The following is a 27,678-nucleotide window of genomic DNA, read 5'->3' as shown; positions in this document are numbered from 1 at the left end:
TCAAAATGAAGAAATTCCAAAGTGGTAAATGAATACAGAGCCCCTATCTCCAGTCTTTTTAGCCCCATCTCTTGTTCTTTTGACTAGATTGTAATGTAATTCCACCACATAAAATTTTAGAAATAGTTAACCCCACTTTAATTCTTGCAGACAGCAGAGACAATTGGCATAAGGCTATTTTTCCTTCTCTGTATTCAGAGTTGATTAGTTTTATCCTACTCTTTCTGTAGGGTTTATAGAGAAAGTCAGGCCAACTACAGTGGTGAAATAAATGGCAGTCATTATGTCTGGCTATTCATGCTTACTAATATGCCATATTTTACATGTAAAGGGTATGAATCAAAACTGATTTTTAAAAAATATAATGATTTACATTGATCAGTCATTCTTAATCACATAACTTATCCTTGGAGACCTAGATTTTATCCTGAGTTTTCTTGTATAGGATCAGTTTAAGCAAGTTTTTCAGGGTCTTGGTATCCTTACCTAAATCCCTGGTTACACTGAATCAATCTTTTCTTAATTTAAGATCTTCCTTCCAAGAGAAAGATCACATTTTATAGCATAAACTTTTTAATTTAAAAATAGCATTAAAAATCATTATGACAACTTGGCCCTATTTTTATTAATAATGAAAACTGGACAAGTATTTTTCTAAGACCAATGTATTTTTCATGCATTTTCAAACCTATTTTTCATCCTCTGATAATTGGGAGTTTTTTTAGTGCTCTGTGCGTTTTCAAAGTGTGATTGCTTACATAATTTTAAACAACATTTCTTCAATGTTTCCAATATGTTCTTATTGTTACTCCTACTCTCTGCTTTCATGATTGATGATATGGTATTTTTAAAAGTCAGTGAAGATTTCTTTTGAAAAAATATGTTGCCTAATCAAGTAAAACCTTAGCAGGGCAAAAGCATCTTTTCAGTCAATTATTTGAAGGTACAATTATATTTCCTTTTCTGCTTTATTTTAAAAGTTTAGACAGGAAAAGTCCTGAAACATGTACAGAATTTTATAACTACATTTTTCCAAATACAAGGGTAAAATTCTCTAAAAATAGTATTAGAAACTGACAGTTTGAGTATTTTGTGAATATAACAAGAATAGTTAGCAAAATTAATACTTATTAAATGGCTACTATATAGTATATAAGCTTATATATATATATATACTTATATATATACTTATATATATATACTTATATATATATATACTTATATAAGCGCTTTTGAGGGAGGAGGTAGATGGCGAGCCAGGGTAAAACAATGGGACGTTTTCCCCCTGTGGGCCAGTACACCAAGATAAGAATAGCAGGACAACTGAGAGGAGCCTGGGCCCTGCCCAGACAGAAGATAAGAGACCACATATTTCTCATTCTCAGTCAGAAGATCTTCCTGACTGCACACGTGCAGAAAGGCTCCTTGGGGTTCAAAAGGGGAGTGATGTCAATTGATGACGCTACCCATAGACCTCTTTGGTAGAATCCATCTTGACTGGGTGATATGTACACACACATGGGAGGATCCTGAGATATACCAAATATGGACTCTGAACCAAGCAAGTCAGAATTATTGGTCAAGAAAATGTGGAAGAAATGCCTCATAAAAGTAATTCAGGCCACCACAAGGGAATGACAGCAATTCTGTCTCTGAGCCCACCTGTGTGTCTGCCCACCCATATGTCTATCCACATGTACTGTACTTTTTTTTCTTGTAATAAATACTTTACTGTTTTCACTACTTTCCATCTTTGTGGGAATTCTTTTCTGCAAAGCTGAAAGGCCCAGACCCTTATGGGGTCCAGTGACTAGGATTTGGTGCTCTCATTGCTGTGACCTGACCAGTCTCTGGATGGGAACACAAGTCCTGCTTCGAGCCACTGCAAGCCAAGGCCTCCAGAGATCACTTGGATGTATGCATTATAATAACCCCTCTTGCAATAATTTTAATGATTCAATTGTCCATATTTTCACCTGAGGAAATTTAGATTTAGGAAGATAAAATAAATTTCCTGAGATCACACTGGAGGCAAGATATAAAGCTGGTGTTTCTGGCTTAAGAATCTAAGCTCTAACTATTACAGTTAGCACTTAAGTAAATATAATTTGTTCCCTACTCTGTAGTTCAAAAGAATGGCAGGTAGATTTGCATTGGGAAAGGGAGAAGCAGGGATATAGGAAATATAAAGTAAGCATCAAATCAAAAGTTATAAATAACACACCTTCCAATATGGTATATGAATCAGTTTCATAATTAAGCAATGTAGAACTTATGGAAGGAATTATTTAGCAAAGCACAATTCACCCAATATACTTAAACCATTGTGTTTCTTTACTGAAAACATCCAATAACTTTTTATGATATAATCTTAAAAGTCTAAACTGAGTATGTTTTCATTTTTGTTTTATAATTGCAAATGAAATTTTAGCCAAAATGAACACAATTTTGCAAGATAAGCATATTTTCTACATGTCATTTGGGTTGAGAATCTTGTCATTATAATTGTTTACTTTGCATAAATGGTGTAATCTTATACATGTACATTGAGTACTGTGCTGACAGGTGCTTTTAAAGAAGGGTGTCCAACCAGTCCTTGATGAGGTCAAAGGTCAATTTCTCCACAAATACATTGTATATCAAGGATCCAAGAGAATACGACTAGGATCAACTATACCAGACCTCCTTACCTGCCCCCTGAGAAACCTATATGCAGATCAGGAAGCAACAGTTGGTACCAGACATGAAACAATGAACTAGTTTAAAACTGACAAAGCAGTATGTCAAGGCTGTATATAGTCACCCTGCTTATTTAACGTCTATGCAGAGTGTACTATATGAAATGCCAGACTAGATGAAGCACAAGCTGGAATCACTATTGCTGGGAGAAATATCAACCTCAGAAATGCAGATGACACCACCCTTATGGCAGAAAGTGAAGAGAAACTGAAGAGCTTCTTGATGAAGGTGAAAGAGGAGAGTGAAAAAGATAGCTTAAAACTCAACATTCAAAAACCGAAGATCATGGCATCTGGTCCCATAACTACAAGGTAAATAGATGGGGAAAAAGTGGAAACAGTGACAGATTTTATTTTCTTGGGCTTCAAATCACTGTAGATGATGACCATAGCCATGAAATTAAAAGATGCTTGCTCCTTGGAAGTAAAGCTATGACACACATAGATAGCATAATAAAAAGTAGAGACATCACTTTTCCAACACAGGTCTGTCTAGTCAAAGCTATGGTTTTTCAAGTAGTCATGTACAGATATGAGAGTTGGACCACAAAGAAGGCTGAGCACCAAAGAATTGTAGCTTTGAACTTTGGTACTGGAGAAGACTTCAGAATCCCTTGGACAGTAAGATCAAACCAGTCAATCTTAAAAGAAATCAACCCTGAACATTCATTAGAAGGACTGATGCTGAAGCTGAAGCTCTAATATTTGGCCACTTGATGTGAAGAGCCGACTCCCTGGAAAAGACCCTAATGCTAGGAAACACTGAGTGCAGGAGGAGAAGGAGACGACAGAGGAAGAGATGGTTGGATGGCATCACCGACTCAATGGCCGTGAGTTTGAGCAAACTTTAGGAGATAGTGAAGGACAGGGAAGCCTAGTGTATAGCAATCCATGGGGTCGCAAAGAATCAGACATGACTGAGTGACTGTACAAAAACAACAACCTAATTTAGTTGGTGCTCAAAATACTGAGCACCAACTAAAAGATTGTCTAGGGTCCTGGAACAAAGAAATAAAAGAGTAATACAATTATCTCTGAAATTTTAACCACAGATCATCAAAAAAGAGGAAATGAGTAACAAAAGAGAAACTGCAAATGTGCCAGAATCTAAAGGTAAGCATGACATAATAAAGTGATAAAAGTGGAACATGTAGGACAGCAGATCCTCAGGAGTAGAGAAAAATTCAATCACATAATTAGACTCTTTCTTTTGGAAACTCTAGAGAAGTATGAAAATCATGTTCAAAATAATAACACAGATAGGAACGTATCAACATTTGGAGACATTCGAGACAATTCTAGAACAGATCCTGCTGTCCCTAGTGCCTTCAAGAAGGATAGAATTTCCCTCAATATTTAGGAAAAAGGAGGATCAAACCTATTATGGAGTTCATTTTTCCCCTTTGGAGAATTTAAGATTAACTGTCCCTTATTATAGACACAGAAATATACAGAGATATATACAGATATATATGTCCTCCTTACAATAAGATACTCTTTCCTGCCTTAGCGTCAGTGAATCTTCAACTTATAACCAGGAGAAAAAAGAGAAATAAATATTTTGGACACTAAGAATTAATATTTATATATTATATAGTAGTTGTCTGAAATTCCTACCACTATAAAATAGTAACATTTAATAAAAGTCTAGCTTTGTATACATACAAAGATGACTATTATGTCAGAACCATTTATTTCATGAAGGAAGAAAAAAATGGGAGAATGCACATTGTTATCAATAGGTGAAAAATGGAAAATGTCCAGTTCACATCTTTATTATTAAGTTTATAAGCATCTAAGTATATATAATAATTTTTATAAATTAAAGCAGTTATATCAGAATATTATTAAAAAAGGGCAAAATTTATCAACATACTAGAACTTTAGAACTTGCCATTCTTTCTGCCTAAAATGATGGTTTTTTTTAATATTTCCATTCAGAACCAATTTAAATATCACCTCAAAAAAAAGCTCCTGGCTACCCTGATAAGTTCCACCCCATCCTCCTCAGTACCTCTCTATCCCACTGCCTATTTCCTTAGCATTCATCAGTACCATGTTTATCTTATTTATTATTTATATTACTCCCCAAGAAAGTACAATCTGATGACTAGAAACACTTTGTATCATGTTTACTGCAATAACCTTAGCACTCAGAAAAGTGCTATCTGCATAGTAAATATTTAATAAATATAACTAAATAGTTTCTATATTTTATGACTATTATCTCCATTTTACATGGATTAAGAATAAACCATCAAATCAGTAATATTCATCACAAAGATAGCTTACAAGTTAATTTTAGTGAATGTCACAAGCCTGCAATCATTATTATCATTTTTATTTGAACTATATTTTTCAAATCATAGTAAAATTCTTATACAAGTAAACCATCTTTATAAACTCTAGGCACTTTAAGGTCAAGAATGTCATTCATTTTATATTTATTAATGTAATTCAAAGAATAAAAGGTAGAAGACCATAAAAATGATAGAAAAGGAAGATATGAGTTACTATGAAATGTTATTACCATTGATTTAAAAGACTTTCATAACTCATTCACATCATCAAGATTCATGTGTAACGTACTCATCCCAACTTGAAGCAATAAACTTTATAGTATCCAACCTATGACTGTAAATATTCTATCTTACTTTAAATATGGTATAAATTTATACCACATAATTTTTCAAAATGTAAAATATTGCCATTGTATGCTCTGTCAACTTAAGAAACCATGTGATAAATATGCATATTTATATTAATAATGTTGTATGTGACTTTCAGATTTACCTTATCTAATTTCAAGAACAATGAAAGTAGTCATCAAATTAAGCTAGGTCACTCTTATGCTTTTATACAAGTTTCAATACACTTTACCTAGACACAATGAACCTGAGAAATAACATTCTTAATAACAGTGGTTGTTATAGTATCAATAGTGTCTCTTCATAATATACTATCATGTAGGTATTGCTAATATATTTACTCAGGAAGATCCAAGAGCCCTGAAGCATTAAAAATATTTTTCAACCTCATACATGAAGTATATAGTAAAACTACTTTTATATTTTAAATGTATGACTCCAGGACTTTGCTTGCCCTTATGACCATAAAATATTACCTATCTAAACTTCCTGCTCATTGCATTTTACTATATATGAGAAAATTTGTACCCAGAACAGAAGATAACTTACCAACAAGACAGAACCTGTAAATGGAGCTGGGAAGAGATTGTATATTTACCTACATCATCAGCCAAGTGCATTTTTGCTATTATTTTGATAAACTTGTATGTTAACTACAAATATTTTAACTTATAAACTGTTAAGCAGTCCACAGCTTTGTCAGCTCAATATGAAAAGTCCATAAATATAATGAAAGCTTTGGTCTTTCTTCCAGGGAACTCACACCAAATCATAAATATTTTTATAAGGATTCCAGGATAGTTCTGATCATTTGAAATGTATATTTTGGGCCCTTTAAGGCTGTGAACATACTTTTAAGATTCATAATATAGCAGAACAAAACTAAAATATATAAACGAATTGCTGAAGACTCATATCCAAGGCTGAGAAGTACTGATGTATTTCTAGACATGATGAAGGGTGGGTTAGAGGTAAGGGAGAAGAGGTTACTGAGATATATTCTTAATTTACAAGATTATAGTTTGTGGAATATATCATTAATTAAACATACTAGAGAACAGGCCAAGATTGGGATTGACATATATACACACTGATATGTATAAAATAGATAACTAATGAGAACCTGGTGTGTAGCACAGGGAACTCTTCTTAATGCCCTAAAAGAAAGTGAAAACAGAAAAGAAAGTGAAAGTGAAAGTCACTCAGTTGTGTCCAACTCTCTGTGACCCGCATAACTATACGCAGTTCTCCAGACCAGAATACTGGAATGGCTAGCCTTTCCCTTCTCCAGGAATCTTCCCAATCCAGGGATACTTAATGCCCTATGATGACCTAAATAGAAAGGAAATAAAAAAAAAAAAAAAGGGGTATATGTAAAAGAGAAAAATATTTAAACATACTGTTGGGTAGGTGAGCAATTAAAATTTCTTATCTTATTAGGGAAAAGAGATATGAAAGTTTTCATAAGAAGACTGGTTGAAGGACAAGACAGTAAAAGATCGATGTAAGATATGACTAGTATTTTATCTCTTAGGATTTGGTATTTTGCCTTGTAACACAGAATTATAAATCATAAAGACATTTTTTTCTATGTATGTCATTCGAAAGCAGTGAAGAAGAATAGAAAAATGGTCTTGGATTAACTTGGAAAGCAGCTTATAAAAGGGAGTTATAGTCCTACTTATTGTGTACTCCTATTTCATATTAGGATTATTGATCTCAATTTTGGGATAATATCAAACAAGAGTTCAATTTGCACAGGGCAACTGGAATGGTATAGCAGTCTATAAAATGTTACTTATTTTAAAACTGAAGAAACGAGGCCTGTTCACACTGAAAGGAAAGTATAGGCTGGACAATGTTTTCTTTGAATACTTTTCTTTTAATACTATTACATAATGGTGAAAGAAAAATTAATACCAAGGAAAACTAAGAAAAAATAAAGAGAGACAGCAAAGATAAATGTTGCCACTTATGGCAAGAGGAGATTCTCTAACAACTGAAGCTGTTTGGAAATGAAAGTGATTTCCATGTGATGGTCTTCCCAGAACATGTCCCACAATAGCACAGAGCCTAAGACGTGAAGCAGATCTTCACTGATGAATAAATTCAAAGCTAAGAAAATGAAATAATCAGCCAATGGAAAAATTAATTTCTACAACTAATCAGAAGATCTTTTTCTCCTGATAGTGAACTTAAAAGAACATAAAGGATGCATATAAGATTCTGAACAGACTTCTCAATAAACCTGCACATATTTAGAGCACCACATACTGCTATTGATGTTATGAGAAGCATTGCTTCTGCCAATACCAGCGAACTGTAAGATGGACTGTCATTTCCACTACATGAAAATGGAACACAATCAGCTTCTTAATGTGAAAAGTTCATAGGTATCAGTTTTGGGATTCTTGAGCAGTCAGCATGAAAATACTTTTGCTAATTTGTCTCCTCACACATACACCTTATGTATATTAACTATACAAAGAACAGCCTTACCAGTTGCAAGTCCTGATTTTTATTAATGGTTCTCCAAAATCTTGATGCAGCTGTATGCAAGTCAGGGCTACATTCCTGGACCTGCAGTCAAACCCACTAGTCAATAGTATCATGTCTCTTTGCTCCACTTATCTCTTCTTAATGAATTGTGACCCAGGTAATATTCAGCTCCCCATAAGGCCCATTCCCTGGAGAAGGAACTGGCAACCCACTCCAGTATTCTTGCCTGGAAAACCCCATGAACAGATGAGCCTGGTGGGTTTCAGCTCATGGGATCACAAGAGTCAGACACGACTTAGCAACTAAACCACCACCATAACGCCCATTTCCAGTCAATTAGAAGGTAAAGTTGGGAGAAGTGGAATGGCAGAGAAGTGTTTCTATCAATAAAATCATCCATTGAATATTTTGACCAATTTTTATTAGCATCACATCTAAGGAGCTCCTCGAGTTAGAAAAGCTATTTTCTGTTACAGTTCACTGAATCATCTCCCTGAAAAGCAAGCCAAATTAAGAATGAAAAAGCACTTGTAGTTAAACATATTCTGCCTTGAAATTAGAGAAGGTGTAGGGGTAGGAAAAACAGAAGGTGTAGGGGTAGGTGGAAGGAGCAAAGCAGTAAACAGGGAAACAGAAATAGCAGAAAAGTAAAACTTCAGTGAAGGTAAGAAAGCTAAAGTAGTTAAAAGCAGCAAGAGAAACAAATTATCATAGGTCATTACATCAGAAAAAAAAAATCTGCCTTCTATGAATCACTAAAGATTTACATTCAATTTGGTAGAAATCAGTGGGAAACGTACAACTCAAATGAAGTCTATTTTAGCCACCAAACAATTCAGAATTCAAGCAGAAGTGAAAGGTTAAAAGAAGATGGATGTGGATCATTTTTTTTTCCTCAGAGATAATAGTTATAGTTAAAGGAGAAATATATTTAACACTTTCAGCACAATACATGTCACCAAGCATATTAGAAAATTAACGCATTATATATAGTTATATACTTGCATTATATATAGTTATGTATTTGCTCAGTGGCTAAGTCATGTCCAACTCTTTGTGACCCCATGGAAGGCAGCATGCCAGGTGTCCCTGTCTTTCTCTCCCGGAGTCCTCTCAAACTTACGTCCATTGAGTCAGTGATGCCATCCAACCATCTCATCCTCTGTCACCCCCTCATTTGATGTATCTTATTACTGAATTGTTTCTTGAGAACATTTTAATCACATGTTAAAGACAAAAAGTTCTTTACATAATCTTAAAATATGGTTACTTTCCTATATATTAAATAGGTTAAGAAGCTACTTTTAGTGGGAATTTCCTCGCCTTCCAGTATTGTTGCCTGGGGAATCCCATGAACAAACGAGCCTGGCAGGCTACAGTCCATGGGATCACAAAGAGTTGGACATGACTGAGCAACTGAGAATGTATGCACCGGTGACCAGTGGTTTCACTGTGTGCTTTCACTGCCCAGGGCAAACTGTGTGGCATGACCAAAAAAAAAACACAAATATATATATATATATATATATATATACTTTTAGTAAATTAACTACTTATACTTAAAATTTTTCTCATCTTGGGGATAAAGGTTAATTTCATATGAGTTCCATTGACATAAGTCAAAATACTGGATGAAAAGTAATAAAAACATTAAATGATTACATTTAAAAAATAATATAAAGCTATAATTTTAATAAAATGTGTATCACTGATAGTTTATAAAACATCTCTTATTTTTAGAAAGTCATTGCATTGTAAGACTATGTGTCTAATTCTAGTTATTTATTTTCTAAAATCTGTTTCCAAATCCATATTTTACATAAAAATATTAGTTATAAATACATAAGGATATGTTTGTCAAAACCCATCATCTAAATAAAATTTTCATTCTGGGGTAGAATTTACTCAACACTCTTTCCATTTGGGTTGTTTACCTACATTTTTTTGTTTAAAACATAATTATTTTTGTTTAAATATTTTGTTTAAAACATAATTATTGTTTTAGAAGAGTGCAATTTAAAATGTGTGTTTGTTGCTCAGTTGTGCCCGACTTTTTGCAATCCCATGGACTGCAGCCTACCAGGCTTATCTATCCATGGAATTTTCTAGGCAAGGATACTGGAGTGGTTTGCCATTTCCTTCTCCAGGGGATCTTCCCTACCTAGGGATTGAACCAGGGTCTCCTGCACTGCAGGCAGACTCTTTACCAACTGAGCTACCAGGGAAGGCCATAATTTAATAATATGGTCATTGAAGTATAATGCGAGACATACACAATTGACATATTATCATGAAGTAAATTTTATTCTTCCATGAAAATGCTTAAAGCTCAATTTCAATGTAAAACTGCAATAAATACAGTTCAGTTTTGAGTGAAATGGAGAGGAATCTCTATGCCTGTGTTTAAATAGAGTTACAGTGAATCCAAAGATAATGCTTCATTTGTCAGCACCAAACCATAAGAATGTTTGGGGAGACATCAGACACTTATGATAGCATCATTATTAAATTATTGTGTGTCTCTGCTACTGAGTCTCCCATTGAATCTCATTACTTTTTTAGTCTCCATTCTGTCATTTGGTCTCCATCAGTTTCAGTATTCATCTTTGAGCACTTGTAATTATATACTCAAGTAGTTTCCTGATATATATTTATTTTAAAAATTCTATTAGAACAATTGCCCACTTAATTTTCTGAAATCAATTTTCTAAATTTCTAAAATTGAAACTTTCTTATTTAAATAAAACAATCTTCCATATTTACCTACTGAAAACAAAATTTAACATAGGTCTCAAGTCCAAAGTAGTGAGCTTGAGACACATCATACATATATATATTCAGTATACATATAGACATTTAAATATATAGACATAGATAGCATTGATTTTAAAAAGTCTTTATTTTAAAGAGTTAAAATAACTCTATATTAAAAATTTTAAGCTTATTATTGTTATTCACTATTTATATTTCAATAGAACTCCCTATTCTAAACTGACCAAAGTTAATTTCAATTATATAAAAAATATTTATTCCCTATATGATAACATTCTTCATTGTTAATGACTGTATCAGGAATCTTAATCTAAGTTAAACATATAAGAAAGATGATTTTCATATGTATTATTACAATAGTATTAATTATTTAGTCTTTGGAAGAGTTAAGTATTATCAGAAATATAAACCTGAATCTTATTTAATGCTCTTGTACTCAAAAAAGTGTAACTGAATTGAAAATATATATAAAATGTCACATCATCTAGATAAACTGACAAGATTTAGGGGGGAAGGAAAAGTATTGCTTTTATTCTAACAGTTAAACCTATTTCAACCCTGCTCAGTGCATGCATAGTTAATTTGTAATATGCTGTTATATAAAATTAACCTTAAAGGACTGTAATACACATATTTATCCTTCACTGATTTATTAAATTATTGTACATAAGTTATATGACATAAAGCAATGATATTTAATCTTAGTATCATATTTTTAATACAAAGAAAATTTGGATAAGCAAATAGTTAATTTACCCAATAATACAAGAAATATAAAATGGCTATTGACACACTCAACTATGGAAAATGACCAAATAAATCATTACATGCTATGGCTATATTTTAAATAAATAATAAAGATCTTATTTTCCAATAAAAATAATCTAAGTTTTAACCAATATGGCTTGAGATAGCATTAAAATTCCTACTTTATTTTCTACCCACCATACAAGTGGGTAAAGAGATTATAATTTTATGAAGTCTTCAAGAATTTTGTACATTAAATGGAAAGTGATTATTTCTAGTTATGGTCTTAAAAAATGTACGTGTAACTCTCCCTATCTAAAAAAATCAGCCATAAACATGAACTTTGTGTTTAAACTTTTCCAGTATTAAAATGTAGTTTTAACTCCTATTTTATTATTTGTTCATATCCATGATTGCCAATAAAACAGATTTTTACTGCTTAATATTACACCATTCTACTAATTTAAAGGCTATAATAATTTGTACATTGCAATGATCATGTTATTCCTTTCTATTTTTTTTAATTTATTTTATTTTATTTTTTAACTTTACAGCAAAAGAGACATTCACGTATAGAACAGTCTGTTTTTTCCATTATATATTTTTGGGTACACAAAAACACATGTACACAGATCTACCTATATATATACAGAAAAAGAAATACATACAGATGGAGATGTATAGATAAATATATAAAGATATAGATAGATAGCCCTGGAGGAGGGCATGGCAACCCACTCCAGTATTCTTGCATAGAGAATCCTCATGGACGGAGGAGCCTAGCGGGTTATAGTCCATGGGGTAACAGAAAGTTAGATATGACTAAGCAACTAAGTACACTACACAACATAGATAGATAGATATTACTTTGTAATTTGACCTGTAAATGTTCTCCAGTGTTTCATCTGTGGTTAATTACCATTACAGTGGAAAGAGATTTGAATTGTGAAGTGTTTATAACACACAGATGTTAATATTTTGAAAAATATTTCAAGCAATTATATTAAATCATTTCAATAACCTGTTTTGCTAGAAAAAAATAGATGATAAAGAAATTATTTGTCTGAAGGAAAACACCCTTTCAAAACTTATAGTATTGAGGGCCTAGTTCATAAAAGTACTGTATTTCACATGATATCTTTTATCACAGGAAGTGAATTACTGGTGTTTATTTGCTTAGAATACACATTGATATGCATTGTTGTCATCCTTATTACACTTCCTTCCTGTAAATGTTGTTTCTTGCTTTTTATGACTTTCCTAAGATCTTGTTTCAGTAAATATGAGGAAAATGTCCACTATTCATTAGATACTCTATTAATAATACATAAAGTGTAGTGATTTTAACATATTTGAATATAAATTCTACCAGGTGTATCTATTTCTTACACGTTCACCTTTAAACTCAAGAATCAAATAGCAACTACTAGCCACTACTATCTCCATTCTTTCCAAACTGTTAATCTCAGACAGTGATATAAAGAGTAGGTTTTTAAATTAATGCTTACAAAATAACCATACACTCTGGTGTTTCATTGATTAATCAGAAAGACCAATAATTACCTTGCTCATGAATAGAAATATAGACTATGAGTACAACCATTCCTCCTGAAATTGATTTATAATTTAGCAAAGTGATTGAATATGGGCAAAAAAGGAAAACCTTGAATGTCACTTTAAGAAAATATTCAGGTCTTCTCCCTTCTTCTTGTCCCCACCTTTTCTCTTAAAAATAAACTGTTGTTCAGTCCTTAAGGTGTGTCCAACTCTTTGTGATCCCATGGGCTGTAGTATAAAGACATATGTATTATACACACACACACACATACCACAGCAACAGTAACCTCATGAGATTTCCATTTGCTCTTCATAAGTAGTAAGATCCATTATTATGACTTTTATGCTTTGGGAGGTGTTTCTTGATAGTGTTAATATAAAATGTCTTGGTTAGGCTCCAGAGATCCTTCTTTTATTCAGGCACTTTGCATTCTTAATATGGCTATAAGACCATCTCTTAGTAGTGCTAAATTTAGGAATAAGTACATTAACATATTAGGACTGCTATGAAAATGTATAACAGTGCTATAAAGATACTCTCCTCACTGTGCATTCCTTACCTTATTTTATTGATGAGGATAATGGTAGTTCCAGGAAGAGTAATTTGAAGTGACTTATAAGAAAAAAAAAAACTTTTCAGGATGTTTAAAACAATCTAGTATTTTCAGCTAGTCACTCTGTGTGTGTGTGTGTGTGTGTGTGTGTGTGTGTGTGTGTCTGTGTGTGTATCCCTGATATGATTCTCATGACTCAACTTTCACATAATGTTCCCACGTAATGATATATTTTTACAAAATGTTGACAATTTTCACATATAATTCGACATCCTCGGTTATATAATCTGATTTTTCTAAACCTTAGTTTTCCTGTGCAACATCAGAGTTGGAGGTGGTTAAAATCCCTTTTTTAAAGTTCTAGGATTTTATGTTAACACCTAAATAAGATGATAAGATGTTATAGACATTAAGAGGTTTGAGGGGGGTATATTTTAAGACACAGCTCATTTTGAAAACAGATATGCAAGCTACAAAGGAAATGATTTCTTTACCTTAAGAAGTATCTTATTCTACAATAAAAATAATGTATTCATAAATTTACATTAGGTAAAAACAAAGCTAACTAAGACCAATACCCTTTGGTACCATTTAGAATATTTTCTTCTTTCTTAAGAAAACTTAAGTAGATAAATTAGCAAGTAAAATGCCTAAGAACCTAACTAGAGCTTTTATAATAGAAGAGAATAATATATTATGTGTGTATATATATATATATATATAAGATATATATATATGTGTGTGTGTGTCCTTGAAGTCAGAGGTGCAAATATTTAAAATATCACATAGAACATTTTTAAAGTATCATACTCTGTTTTTTAAAAACATTAGATTTATTTATACTTTATATTTAAAATGCCTTTGAGAGGACAGAATTAGTATTAAAGAGTATAACAAGCTAATGATCTAGTTTATTGAAGCATTTGTATTAACACTAAATAATTATCCATCTAGTCCATTCACTTTCATAGAGAACAAGTTACAGCCAATGTTTATTCATGACACACATTCATATTTTTTAATTAACAGAGCTTAATTTATATTTTCTTGTGTACAATATATTTCCATATTACTCACATATTTTATTGTAATTTTAAGCATTGTCCAAAGCATTCTGATTAACTGCACCTCCAGATTGTGCAAAGATTATAGGGAATGCATGTCTGCCTTAGATTACTACTGATGTCTATAAAGAAGTAACTCAGTAGAAAAAAAAAATATCAGATGAAATTTTATTTAATTCACATTTGGGGCATGTACCAAAGAAGGGACATTAAACTGACTAAACTTTGTGTGTATGAGGGTCACAGTAAAATACCAAATACCCAGTGAAATCTTTTTATGCAAGGTGACATTCAGAAGAGCTTCTGATCTAACATGTAGTTTATCAAGTAGAGCAACATAACATTTAAAGACATAATTTCAAAGCTAACTTTGATACCATAATCTTTTATACATAGGCAGTGGTACAAGACATTTTTATTTCAATTATACAATGAGTATAATAATGGTGGTATAATTATGTGAAACATTTCAAAATTGTTCTTAAACTATAAATAGTATAATAAGGGGAAAATCATTTTTCTATCCTAGAAAGTAATATGATCTTACATGATTTGCTTTTTCAGTCCTAACAAACCTTTCTGACTTAAAGTTAGTGAATTCTTTCTAAACTGATACTACTATTCTGCTTCCTCTGAAGCATTTTTCTATTCATTATTTCCAGAATTAGATTTGCTCATATAATGAGCTTTATCTTACATTTTCTCATGTTTCAAAACAAATACAGAGATGACAGTATTTCAACACCTCAGAATATATCTATTAAGTGCGTACAATTATTTTGTTCTCTTCATTTCAGAAAACTTCAGTTGAATCCATAATATGTTTGACGACAAGACCACAATACATGCTGCTGGTGTTGAGTCCCATTTCTCTGCTGCTATGGGCTGGAATAGCATGTTATTTCATTTTCTTTATTTTTCAAAATATATCTACCATTCAATCCTGTATTAAGAAGTTTTGTAGTTACACAAATTATGCTACCCTTGACATAGCACTGCCTAGGTAATGAAGCAGTGTCTCAGTCTGAAAATAAGATCCATCCTCTATTGAATGCTGGAGGTTTTTAAATTGTACTTTTTTGCCAAGTTAAGAACATTGAATGATCAAGCTCATTCTTAGTTAATGGCTGAAGATGGGCAACATTCTAATTCCACAGACAAGTAGAGAGCCACATGAAAATTTCCTCCTGTCTTGCAAAAGTTACCACCTTTGTCAATTACAAAAATCACTCATTTTTTTATGCTACAGATTTCAAAGACCTTGTTAAAAAATCTTGATTATTAATCTCATAGATATATAACACAATATTATATTACAAGTCTCCCAGAAAAGACTTCCAAAAGTTGATAATACAAATAAATGTAAACTTTACTACAGGTGATCACTGTTCCTTTGTGCACTTTTGTTATTTAAAATAGATTCTGAGAACATACACTGTTAACAGTATCTAAATGTAAGTGCTATAGAATATTGATAACCTTTTAATTAAAATTCATCATGGCTTTTTAGAGATTAGCATGCTTGAAAATATAATTGATGTGAATGGTTATATTGAGTATGCAAGGTAAAAAAAAAATGCTCCATTAAGTCGTTGCATTTTCCATATCACTTCAAATAAAACACATCAATTTTGCCTTTGAAACTCCCTCCTGTGGTTTTCATCCAGTCTTTATTACATTAAGATACATTTGCCCAGAATAATGGAGAACAATTATAGCCAACAGATGTACACACTCAGAATGTTGACCTGAGTGAGAACCACAAATATGTGAAGAAACCTCCTTCACCATTTAAAGTGATCACTATTATCCTGGCATCCTATGTTTATCTATATATGTGGTATTTTTATTATTTCTATGTCATTTCATTTTAATATTAAAAATAAATCACTTTTTAAGACATGATCAAGATGGCTTTGACAGTTCTGACTCAAATTATGTAAGCAAAAGTTATGAGAAAAACAGGAGTCTATTTCAAATTAATATAATAATAGTACACACAAACAAAATTAATATGTGTTTGAAAGCCACCCAAATCAACATGATGTGAAGTTTAGCTTTATTTTTTTAGTAAAGCTCCATATGCAAATTTGAGCACTACAAAAAGAGCTTTGGTGGTATCAGTTTTGTAAAAGTAAAATAAGAAGCAAACATTGCAAGTTTTTCCCTGAGCATTTTAATATCTTATCCAAATACTAAAAAATGTACTCTTACCTGCTTTCAAATGTTGAGAGAGAGAATGAAAGAGCAAAATACAGCAACTAAGAGAAAAGCACTATTTGTATTATTACATTACAAGAAAGCAAAAATTAAAGAGCTTATAATGTCAAGCAAAGTAAATGACATTTACCTTGTTCCGTAATGAAATTGAGTTTAGCCCTGCTCAGCGCTGACAATTCCGGTGTTGCTTCTCTCTCATTCCTTCTCTTCTCTTTTTATAGTATCTTCTCAGCTGAATCTTCCTGAATCTCAGTGTGCCTTCCTCTTACAGCGAGCATCACTTTTAACTCAGACAGGCAGGAAGCTGAAGCCAAAGGAACTCTCTATCTGATTGGTTTCCATTCAGCGTTTCTGATTAATAAGAGACGTCCCTCACATAGGAAGATATTGCCGCTGATGGCGCTGCAGGGCTCCAGGTTTGGGCTGGGGACTAAAGACTCTTTAGGCACGGCGATTTGCAGGCGAATAAAGTGGGAGGGCTCAAAGAGGGCTTTGTCAAAGACTCCCATTAGAGAAAACAACCCAGTGTTTCCGTCTCCGTTAATCAGCTCTGCTTAATATGTTTGCAGTTGGGAGAGAAAGGTCACAGCATGTCTGTAACCTGTAAATCATCTGTAGCAAATATATATCACATGGACAGTTCTGATACTCAAAAGGAATTTTGTGTATAGTCCCCACAGAATTCATGACTATCTGTTTAAATTTCAAAATTTCAAGTTTAAGAAAAAGAATCTAAATTCTATTTATCAGTGATCATGAATTTTTATCTGTGTCTCTGACTTTATAGACTAAAATAATCTTTCATTAACAATAATTTAACACATCTAATACCTTAACATGATTTTTCAGTAAAGAGAATGATTTTAAATATGATTTCAGATTTCTATAACGTTTTGCTAATCTTTTGATAATGCAATTGATGTATTTTCACCTTTCTTGGAAATGTCCACATATAATTGTGACCATAGCAACATGATAAAAACTAGATATTCCACCTGTTAGATTTGCTGCTGTACATTGTACAACTATTAGAGAGGGTAAACTATAACAGAATCAAATCCTGTTTTAGAAGTTTCTTTAGTACTTCTGGAAATGGTACAATAAGAGAAATATTGATTTGTAGATAAATCTTTCTGAAAAGAAGTTCTAGTAATAGTTGTATGAAATGCATAGTGGGAATATGGCTCACTTTATAACGGCTCGTTAAATCACAGTAAGTAAATAGCATAAGTGCCAAAAATATCAATATTCTATTTGATGCTTCAAAGGAAAACTGACAATAGAAAATAAAAATAAAATTGCCACTTCTGCCCCCCCAGTGGTGAAGCTTATCCACGAAGTGCAGATAATAGAGCTGCCTATCTGAGCCATTGTTATTTATGTACATTATAGAAATTCCTTTCTTAAAAGGGAAAACAAATACTTAAAAATACAGTTTCACTTGTCCCAAAATAAAATGTAACATAGCTAATGCATGATAATTTAAGTAGTACACAGTTTTTAAATACTTGTGAATTTAAAGTGTAGGAAATGGACACGCCCCCCAGCCCCCCACCAAGAGATGGTTAGATAGCATCACCTACTCAGTGGACATGAATTTGAGCAAACTCGCCTGGAGATAATGGAGGACAGAGGAGCCTGGAGTGCTACAGTCCACGGGGTTGCAAGGAGTCTGATGTGACTTAGCGACCGATGGACAACAACAAAAAGGGACTTAACTTTGTTCATCTACAAATGAAGGAAGTGAAAGAAGAAATAAAGTATATTGTCCAGGACTGGATAGATCCAAGTGGTTAAGAACAGCTTAGTGAATTTTTCACGGAGGCTAAGAGAGTTTTCTTGAGGCAAAGACACTTAATATAAAATTCACATTCTCCTTTATATTCATTTCTTCTGGGTCTACTTGTTCCTTTAAATAAACATATTATAAAAGTCTCTCTGCTAATGCTGATAAAGTAATGCTTGTAGAGTGGGAAAAAGGAACCAAACAAAATATTTTATCATAGCTTAAGGTGAATGTTCACAAATAAAAGCTTTAAATCCCTAAAGTTGCATGCATTTCATTTCCCACTGAAACCCAACTGTAGGGAAAGGCTGTTTTGTGTGAATTCACAATCCAACAAAACATTCTACTGCCTGATTTGAAGTTATTTTTACTACTTCTAGAGGTGGGAGAGGGGAACTTGCCAACTAAAAGAATGGGTGTTATCTTACTATCTCAGAAATCCTCTACCTTTCACTCCTTTGTCACAGTGATTTGGAGCATTTGAAAACAAGGGGCCTAAACCTTGGGATTACTGAAAATTACTTTATATTATGTGTATGCCGCTGCTGCTGCTAAGTCGCTTCAGTCGTCTCAGACACTGTGTGACCCCATAGATGGCAGCCCACCAATCTCCCCCGTCCCTGGGATTCTCCAGGCAAGAACACTGCAGTGGCTTGCCATTTCCTTCTCCAATGCATGAAAGTGAAAAGTGAAAGTGAAGTTGCTCAGTCGTGTCTGACTCTTAGCGACCTCATGGACTGCAGCCTACCAGGCTCCTCCTTCCATAGGATTTTCCAGGCAAGAGTATTGGAGTGGAGTACCATTGCCTTCTCCTTATTATATGTATAGCTATCTTTTCAAATATAAGTAGCATTCTGCATCATATAAAATAGCTTTTGATACTTAGTATAATGTTTATAAATATTTAGCAAAAAGGTTTGCACAAAACTAGTCATCATCATCATTATTAACAGTAGTAGGAGTATATTTCCTTTTTTAGTAAATGTAAAATGTTATTTGAATTATTCTTTTCAATATTACTTTAGCTCGAATTAGCTTTTCTTAATTGTTTAGTACTTTAAAAGTACTGCTACTGCTAAGTCACTTCACTCGTGTCCAACTGTGCAACCCCATAGACGGCAGCCCACCAGGCTCCCCCATCCCTGGGATTCTCCAGGCAAGAACACTGGAGTGGGTTGCCATTTCCTTCTCCAATGCATGAAAGTAAAAGAGTGAAAATGAAGTCACTCAGTCGTTTCTGACTCTTCACAACCCCATGGACTGCAGCCTACCATGCTCCTCTGTCCATGGGATTTTCCAGGCAAGAGTATTGGAGTGGGGTACCATTGCCTTCTCCTTATTATATGTATAGCTATCTTTTCAAATATAAGTAGCATTCTGCATCATATAAAATAGCTTTTGATACTTAGTATAATGTTTATAAATATTTAGCAAAAAGTTTGCACAAAACTAGTCATCATCATCATTATTAACAGTAGTAGGAGTATATTTCCTTTTCTAGTAAATGTAAAATGTTATTTGAATTATTCTTTTCAATATTACTTTAGCTCGAATTAGCTTTTCTTAATTGTTTAGTACTTTAAAAGTACTACCTTACTGCAAAAAAAAAAAAAAACCCTGTTTTTTTTTGTTTGTTTGTTTTACTTTGTTTTGTTTTGTTTTTTTTCTTTTCCTTAGTCTTTGAATACACTGTGTCTTCATACCTGGGGACTCATCTTTATAACATAATTCAAAACCATTGACTTATTCCTGTATGATATTGTGGTATATAAGAAATATATATGTATATATTGACTCTTCATCCTGGTTTCTGGCACAGAGCTCCTTAAAATCATTGGAATTTCTAAGAAGTAAGATCCAAAAGGTACCTCTTCCTAGGTTAGTGAGGTGACTACTAAACTGCACCTAAGGATGGGGGCTGGATGACAGGATAACTGATGCCAAAATCTCAGTCTCTGTTCACCAGTGCCAAACTGAATTTCAGAAACAGAGTTTTGAGTGAAGTAGAAAAGAATAGCTTTATTGGTTTGCCAGGCAAAGAGGGGCACAGTGGGCTTCTGCCCTCACAAAGTCCCAACCCAGGGGGATTTGGTGAGAACTTTCATGACAATGCTTTAAGTAGAGGGATGCTGAAAAGATTGGCACTTCCCAGGTGGCTCAGTGGTAGAAAATCCGCCCTCCGGTGCAAGAGCCGCAGGAGACAAGGGTTTGATCCCTGGGTCAGGAAGATCCCCTGAAGGAGGAAATGGCAACCATTTCAGTATTCTTGCTGGGATAGTCCCATGAACAGAGGAGCCTGGTGGGCTACAGTTTATGGGGTTGCAAAGAATTGGACATGGTTGAAGTGACCGAGCATGCACAGTCTTCACAGTAATGCACAGTAATTACTAATTACGGATGCACAGTAATCAGCTTTTCTGATTACTTTAAGGCAACGTGAGTGGAGGGACGTGTCTTTCTCTGGTATGAAGAATATTAACCTCTTTGTTGTTGTTCAGTCGCTCTTTGCGACCCCACTGACCTCAGCACACCAGGCTTTCTGTCATTCAACATCTCCTGGAGTTTGCTCAAATTCATGTCCATTAAGTTGGTGATAACATCCAGCCACCTTATTCTCCTTCTGCCCTCAATTTTTCCCAGCATCAGGGTCTTCTCCAATGAGTTGACTCTTCATCACAGGTGGCCAAGTTATTGAACCTTTGGCTTCAGCATCGGAAGCATCACATTCCAATGAAAATACAGGGTTGATTTCCTTTAGAATTGATGGGTTTGATCTGCTTGTTGTCCAAAGGACTCTCAGGAGGCTTCTCCAGCACCACAGTATGAAAGCATCAATTCTTCAATGCTCAACCTTCTTTATGGTCCAACTCTCAAAGAGGTTAACCACTTAAAAGAGCCTAATAACGTTATGTGTATCCTTCGTGGTCATGCCAGGACCCTACCTCAAGACAGCACTCTTTATTTCCTGGCTTGTTCTTCCATAGTCTTTGCCTCACTCTCCCTTCCTAAATTAGCAACTACTTGATTCTACCCTTTGGAACTTGAAAAAGGTCATTAATGCTAGAGTCAAGAAACAGGGGACAGAAAGATTTCCATGCTTAGGAATCCCACAGGGCCCTGCTTGAGTTCAGAACATGTGATTATAAGAGTTGGAAATTTTAGTCCCACTCCCCTGATATAGGAAGGGGAGAGAAGTTGGAGATTGGCTCAATGGCCAGTGTCTGATGATTTAATCAATTATACCTATGTAATGAAGCCTCCAAATAATTGATGCTTTTGAACTGTGGTGTTGGAGAAGACTCTTGAGATTCCCTTGGATGCAAGGAGATCCAACAGTCCATCCTAAAGGAGATCAGTCCTGAATGTTCATTGGAAGGACTGATGTTGAAGCTGAAAACTCCAATTCTTTGGCCACCTGATGTGAAAGGCTGACTCATTTGAAAAGACCCTGATGCTGGGAAAGATTGAAGGTGGGGGGAGAAGGGGATGACAGAGGATGAGATGGTTGGATGGCATCACCGACTCAATGGACATGAGTTTGTTTAAACTCCGGGAGTTTAAACTCAAGGAGGCCTGGTGTGCTGCAGTCCATGGGGTCGCAAAGAGTTAGACATGACTGAGCACCTGAACTGATCTGATTTATTTCACTAAGTATAGTTTTGTCTGAATCTATCCACATTGCTGCAAATGGCAAAATTTCAATTTCATCATTTTTTATCCATTCATCTATTGATGGGCACTTGGGTTACTTTCTTAACTTGGCTATTGTAAGCAGTGATGATATGAACATTTAGAACTTCCCTGGTGTCTCAAATGGCAAAGAATCTGCCTGTATCTTTTCAAATTAGTGGGGTTTTTTGTTTTGTTTTTTTTCCAGCTGTATACTCAGATATGGAAATGCTAGACTATATGGTAGTTCTACTTTTTAGTTTTTGGAGGAGTTTCCATGTTGTTTTCCATAATAGCTGCACAAATTTACCTTTCCCCAAACAATGGGTAAGGGTTCTTTTGTTTCTACATTCTCTCCAGCATTTGCTATTTTTAGGCTTCTTGATGACAGCCATTCTGACAGCTGTGAGGTAATATCTTGTTGTTTTGATTTGCATCGTTCTAATAATTAGTGATATTGAACATCTTTTCATGTGCCAGCTAGCAATCTGCATTTCTTATTTGGAAAAAAAATGTGTATTCAGGTGCTCAGATTTTTTTTTTTTAATATTGAGTTGTATGAGCTGTTTCTATATTTGGAAATTAACTTATTCTCTGTCATATAATTCAAAAAAAATTTCCCCCATTTTGCAAATATTTTCTCCCATTTCATAAGTCATCTTTTGGGTTTTGCTATGCAAAAACTTTAAGTTTAATTAGGTCTCATTTATTTATTTTTGCTGTTAGATTTTGTTTTATGAAATAAGTCAAAAATATTTGTATGACTTATGTCAATGAATGTTCTGCCTATGTTTTCTTCTAAGAGTTTTATGGTTTCAGGTCTTACTTTTATGTCTTTAATCCATGTGGGGCTTATTTTTGTATATGATGTGAGAAATACTCTAATCTCATCGTTTCACAGAACTAGAACAAATAATCTTAAAATGCATATGAAACCACAAAAGATCCTGAATTGCCAAATCAATCTTGAGAAAAAGAACAAAGTGGAAGTATTATCTTCACAGATTTCACACTATACTACAAAGTTGCAGTAATCAAAACAGCATGATATTGGCACAAAAAAGGATACATGTATCAATAGAACAGAAAAGAGAGTCTGGAGATAAACCCACGCACATATGGGCATTTAATCCATGACAAAGTTGGAAAGAATATACAATGGTGAAAAGACACTCTATTCAACAATTGCCATCATTTTTAAATAAATTCAGCAATCACTTAGATTATCCACACAACACACTGACTCTTCCTTGCTTTGATTTTCCTATTTTAATTCTTCCTTGAATCTTATGACCACCATTCTAATTCTCCTTGTGATCTCACGCCATTGACCTCACATCTTCTTTCAATGTTTCTCACCCCTTTGTGATTCTTACTTCTCAGTTCACTCAGGTTTGATCCCAGGGCCCATTATCAAAATTATTTATTTGCATATGCTCTTGTTCTACTCTTGATTCATAACTGCATGTACTCTTCCCCCTCTAGTGAGCAATAAGCAATACTTTTCTAAAGTATTGAAAAAATATATATAAAAGAGAGGGGGGTTTACTATCATGTTTGTAGTAATGAAACATGAACCATGCACAGACTCTGGGATCTTGGATTGATGCATGTACCAAATAATGCAGCAGAAGTAGAATTCTGGATTCATTATTCATGTTGATCTTTGTTTTTCATCATAGTTTGAAGAACTTCAACATTTTCCAGTCTTTATGCAGATGATGAAAACTTAGGGAGTTCTAAGAATCCTTGAAGTCTTTCCTTGGATATTCATAAACCATGCAGAACATGGATGACTTATATGAGTCCTTTATTATTTTTTAAAAATTCTGCTTATATTTATAATTGTCACCTGATTGTCACTGTTATAATTATTGCAACTGCTATTGCTATCACTCATAAAGATACAGCTGATTATCATAATAGCAATGGCTGACTTATTCCGTATTTGCATTAATAAATACAAGTATTTTACAAACATCTCAAATTTAGAAGATGAATGTTGACTTCACTTGATATAAGGATACTGACAGTCAATGAAATTGTCAAAATTTACTTAGCTAGGCAGTTGATAGAATCAGGAGTAGAAACCTGTTATACTTAAATTTAGTGCCCATTATGTTAAGCACTATATAGTCTCCTTCAACTGCTCATTGGCAACAAAACACATTACGACTCTAGGCACTGATGGCCAAGCGTAGCTGTAATATTGTGTATCCTTTGGAAAGATTTCTCATTCACCAAATTTCTATACAGCATAGAATTATACCTAAAATGTAAATTCTTACTATATATATTTTATTATATATAACTTAGGAAATGTGTATCTACATTTAGAATAAGTTTTACTAAGGAATTAGGCTAAAAGAACACAACAATTTATAAATGATTTGTAAGTATTAAGCATATTTTAAAGCTTTTTTTTTCTTTTTTCTGGCTCATGAGTAAATCTTTGGAAATACTTAGAAATGCTCATCTAGATTATGTTAGTCAGATAAGTATTCTGAAAATAATGTGTTATAACAAAAATTCCCTTAACACCTACATTAGAGAAAGATATATTTTAAAAATCCCTAGATTTTTACTCATCTTTGTATCTCTTTAGCACATGAAATAAAACTAGTTAGCCAGTAAATGCACTTTATATGTTTCAAACAAAATGAAAATTTAGTAAAAAGTATTGTTATTTATTTTCTTTTTTACTTAAAATAGTATTGGTATAAGTGGGTATATAACATTGTATGCTTATCCTAAAAGTCAAACAGAGATCACTCAATAACACTCAAATAAAAGAAAATTTCTAGTGCTATATTTTAGCATGTAACTTAAGTCACCAACACATTTAATTTTAAATAGATGAGATTATATCCTGTATATTATTTTTATCATGGAAACCTTAAATGTTTTTTATACTTCTTCTTTTCCCCTTATTTTTCTTCCTCTCTGCCCTTCTTTTCTTTTCAAACCCCTTCTTTCAATGTAGGTACTAACATTAATAGCTTCATACAATTTTCTGTATCTTCTATGATCAAATTTAAAAATCTATCTATTCATGTTTTAATCTGTATATCTTTGTATTTATGCATCTATGTCTCTATCACCTATTTATATCTATCAATCACTCTACCTATTAGTGTTTTAATTAAAAATAGACCATATATTTTATTACCTTCTTGGAAACCTGCTTTACCACTTAATATATTGTGAAACATCTCTAGAAGCCAATTGATGAGCCATGCCATGTAGGGCCACCCAAGATGGATGGGTCATGATGGAGAGTTCTGGCAAAACGTGGTCCACTGGAGAAGGGAATGCAAAACACTTAAGTATTCTTATCTTGAGAACCTCATGAACAGTGTGAAAAGGCAAAAAGATTGGACACTGAAAGATGAACTCCCCAGGTAGGTAAGTGCCCAATATGCTACTGGAGAGCAATAAAGAAATAACTCCAGAAAGAATGAAAGAAGGAGCCAAAGCAACAACACCACCCAGTTGTAAATGTGACTGGTGATGAATGTAAAGTCCAATGCTGTAAAAGAGCAATATTGCATTGGAACCTGGAATGTTAGGTCCATGAATCAAGACAAATTGGAAGTGGTCAAACAGGAGATGGCAAGAGTGAACATTGACATTTTAGGAATCAGCGAATTAAAATGGACTGGAATGGATGAATTTAACTCAGGTGACATTATATCTACTATTGTGGGCAAGAATCCCTAAGAAGAAATGGAGTAGCCATCATAGTCAACAAAAGAGTCCATAATACAGTACTTGGATGCAATCTCAAAAATGACAGAATGATCTCTGTTCATTTCCAAAGCAAACCATTTAATATCACAGTAATCCAAGTCTATGCCCCAACCACTAATGCTGAAGAAGCTGAAGTTCAACGGTTCTATGAAGACCAACAAGACTTCCAAAACTAAATCAAAAAAAGATGTATTTTCATTAAAGGGGACAGGAATGCAAAAGTAGAAAGTCAAAAAATACATGAGTAACAGGCAAATTTGGCCTTGAAGTACAGAATGAAGCACGGCAAAGGTTAGTAGAGTTTTGCCAAGAAAACACACTTGTCACAGCAAACATCTTCTTCCAACAACACAAGAGAAGACTCTACACATAGACATCACCAGATGGCCAATACCAAAATCATATTGATTATATTCTTTGCAGCCAAAGATGGAGAAGCTCTATACAGTCAGTAAAAACAAGACCAAAAGCTGACTGTGGCTCAGATCATGAGCTCCTTATTGCCAAATTCAGACTTTAATGGAAGAAACTAGGGAAAACCACTAGACCATTCAGGTATGACCTAAATCAAATCCCTTTTGATTATACAGTGGAAGTGAGAAATAGATACAAGGGATTAGATCTGATAGAGAGAGTGCCTGAAGAACCATGGATAGAGGTTTGTGACATTGTAAAGGAGGCAGTGACCAAGACCAACCCCAAGAAAAATGCAAAAAGGCAAAATGATTGTCTGAGGATGCCTTACAAATAGCTGGGAAAAGAAGAGAAGTGAAAGGCTAAAGAGAAAAGAAAATATATACCTGGATACAGAGTTCCAAAGAATAGCAAGGAGAGATAAGAAAGCCTTCCTCAGTGATCAGTGTAAAGAAATAGAGGAAAACAATATGATGGGAAAGACTAGAAATCTTTTCAAGAAAACTACAGATACCAAGGGAACATTTCATGCAAAGATGGGCACAATAAAGGACAGAAATTGTATGGATCTAACAGAACCAGACGCTATTAAGAAGAGGTGGCAAGAATACACAGAAGAACTATACAAAAAAAAGGTATTTATGACCCAGATATTCAGGATGGTGTGATCACTCACCTAGAGCCAGACTTCCTGGAACACAAAGTCTAGCAGGCCTTACAAAGCATCACTATGAACAAAGATAGTGGAATTCCAGTTGAGCTATATTAAATCCTATAAAATGATGCTGTGAAAGTGCTGCACTCAGTATGCCAGCAAATTTGGAAAACTCAGCAGTGGCCACAAGACCAGAAAAGGTCAGTTCTATTTCCAATCCCCAAGAAAGGCAATGCCAAATAATGCTCAAACTACCATTCGGTTGCAATCATTTCACACGCTAGCAAAGTAATGCTCAAAATTCTCCAAGCCAGGCTTCAACATTATGTGAATCGTGAACTTCCATATGTTCAAGTTGGATTTAGAAAAGCCAGAGGAACCAGAGATCAAATTGGCAACATCTGTTGGATCATCAGAAAGGCAGAGTTCCCGAAAAAAAATCTACTTCTGCTTTATTGACTATGCCAAAACCTTTGACTGTGTGGATCACACCAAACTGTGGAAAATTCTTCAAGAGATGGGAATACCAGACCACCTGACCTGCCTCCTGAGAAATCTGTTTGGAGGTCATAAAAGCAACAATTACAACTGGACATGAAACAACA

At 33.9% G+C, this 27,678-nt stretch overlaps 1 protein-coding gene across 1 annotated transcript in view; it reads right to left on the bottom strand.

Moving 5' to 3' along the window:
* CDH9 (cadherin 9) overlaps nt 1-17,149 on the bottom strand; it is a 139,153-nt gene extending 122,004 nt beyond the window's left edge. Inside the window, exon 1 of the mRNA XM_070774809.1 lies at nt 16,930-17,149. The gene's annotated coding sequence lies outside the window, so the exon portion shown is untranslated. The remainder of the gene's footprint in view (nt 1-16,929) is intronic.
* Nucleotides 17,150-27,678: the final 10,529 nt, after the last annotated feature.

The sequence above is a fragment of the Bos indicus genome, chromosome 20 (genome assembly GCF_029378745.1).
Source record: "Bos indicus isolate NIAB-ARS_2022 breed Sahiwal x Tharparkar chromosome 20, NIAB-ARS_B.indTharparkar_mat_pri_1.0, whole genome shotgun sequence".
Classification (NCBI taxonomy): domain Eukaryota; kingdom Metazoa; phylum Chordata; class Mammalia; order Artiodactyla; family Bovidae; genus Bos; species Bos indicus.
The sequence above is the reverse complement of the archived record's forward strand: the minus strand, read 5'-3'. Positions and strand labels throughout refer to the sequence as shown.